Genomic DNA, 2268 nt, shown 5'->3' with positions numbered 1-2268 from the left:
TTTCCATTACTAATCCTTTATGTACTTTAGTGTTCCTAACCCTTCACTAACTTTTGGTGGATTCTTCTTATGGATTATTAAGTTATAGTAATAACTAGGAGTATTCTAGTAATGGAATTCCATATCGTGAATCCTTTATTCTTGGCCGCTTCAAGATATGATGACTAATTAAAAAATATCAACCTTGGGATAAAGAGTTTACACTGCTTATGTTTACTTCCACTTTTTTCTTGTACGTAGGAAATGAGATTTTTTCTTTTTACTACAAATTTATAAGCTGTTTTGTTTCACTCATATAGCTATCTAGTTTAACTTACCAACCCAAATACTAAATAAGAAAAGGAATATAAATAGTTAATGGATTTTATAGGAAAAAGATCTATTTTAACGAATCACACGTAGAGATATTGCTAGCACACAAAAAGTTAATGGTATTTCATAACTAATGGATTGAGCAGCAGCTCGTAGACCGCCTGAAAAAGAATATTTATTATTTGAGCTATATCCTGCCATAAGAAGACCAATAGGAGCTATACTTGAAATGGCAATCCATAAAAAAACACCAATACTAAGATCGGCTAAAACAAAATGATATCCCAAAGGGATAACTAAAAAACTTAATAAAACTGATATGACTGCTATAGAGGGTCCAATGCTAAATAAAGAAATATCTCCTCGGGATGGCAGAATATCTTCTTTAAAAAGTAGCTTAGTCCCATCTGCTATAGCTTGAAGCAGGCCCAGGGGGCCAGCATATTCAGGACCAATACGTTGTTGTATCGACGCAGATATTTCTCTTTCTAACCACACAATTACGAGTACCTCTATTGTTATTCCCAAAAGGAGGGTCAAAATGGGTAGAATCGATATCAGTCCATAGACTTCTTTTAATAATTCCAATTTCGAAAAAGAATTGATAGTTTCTACCTCTACCCTATCTATTATCATTTCAACGATCAACTTCCCCCATAATGATATCTATACTACCTAATATCGTCATGATATCAGCCAATTTCATTTTTTTAACTAGCTGAGGAAGAATTTGCAAATTAATAAACCCGGGTGGACGGATTTTCCATCTCCAGGGGAAAAGGCTATCATCTCCTACTAGATAAATCCCTAATTCACCTTTTGGGGCTTCTACTCTTACATAAAGCTCTTGTCTTGACAATTCAAAATTGGGCGAAGGTTTTTTACCAAGAAATTTATACTCAAAATCATTCCATTCAGAATTATTTTCTTTCTTAAAGCGTCGGACTTCTAAATTTTCATAAGGTCCTCCAGGAATTTTTTCTACAGCTTGTTGAATTATTTTGATGGATTCCCTCATTTCACCAATTCGTACTAAATAGCGAGCTAACGAATCCCCTTCTTTTTGCCATTGGACTTTCCAATCAAATTGGTTGTAAGACTCATAAGGATCTACTTTACGAAGATCCCATTGTATTCCAGAAGCTCGTAACATCGGTCCCGATAAGCCCCAATTTACTGCTTCTTCTCCGCTAATAAAACCTACTCCTTCAACTCGCTCTAAAAAAATTGGATTCTGTGTAATAAGTTGTTGATATTCAACAACTCCGCGTAAAAAATAATCACAGAAATCTAAACATTTATCGATCCATCCATAAGGTAGATCGGCGGCTACTCCTCCGATGCGAAAGTAATTGTGCATCATTCGCATACCTGTAGCAGCTTCAAATAGATCATATATTAATTCTCTCTCTCTAAAAATATAGAAAAAAGGAGTCTGTGCGCCGAGATCCGCCATAAAAGGTCCAAGCCATAGCAAGTGAGAAGCTATCCGGCTTAATTCTAACATAATTACCCTAATATAGCTGGCTCTTTGTGGTATTTGAATATTCTCCAAGAATTCTGGTGCATTTACTGTTATTGCTTCTGTAAACATAGTAGCTAAATAATCCCACCTTGTTACATAAGGTAAGTATTGTATAATAGTTCGGTTTTCCGCGATTTTTTCCATTCCTCTGTGTAAATACCCTAATATGGGTTCACAATCAATAACATCCTCACCATCGAGAGTAACGATCAGTCGAAGAACACCATGCATTGATGGGTGTTGAGGGCCCATATTGACTATCATGAGATCTTTTCTTGTAAGCGGTAGACTCATATCCTTTCTTCCTTAATTCATTATTCCATGAAAATGGATTATTCCATGAATTCCTCAAAGCGAGGCTCATCAAAATGAAAAATCTAAGACTACTATAAGACTACTAAAAAAATAATAAAACAAGAAAAAAATTTGAA

Source organism: Triticum urartu, unplaced genomic scaffold, assembly GCF_056163025.1.
Source record: "Triticum urartu cultivar PI428250 unplaced genomic scaffold, HENAU_Tu73 scaffold1, whole genome shotgun sequence".
NCBI lineage: Eukaryota > Viridiplantae > Streptophyta > Magnoliopsida > Poales > Poaceae > Triticum > Triticum urartu.
This window is presented reverse-complemented; position numbering follows the sequence as displayed.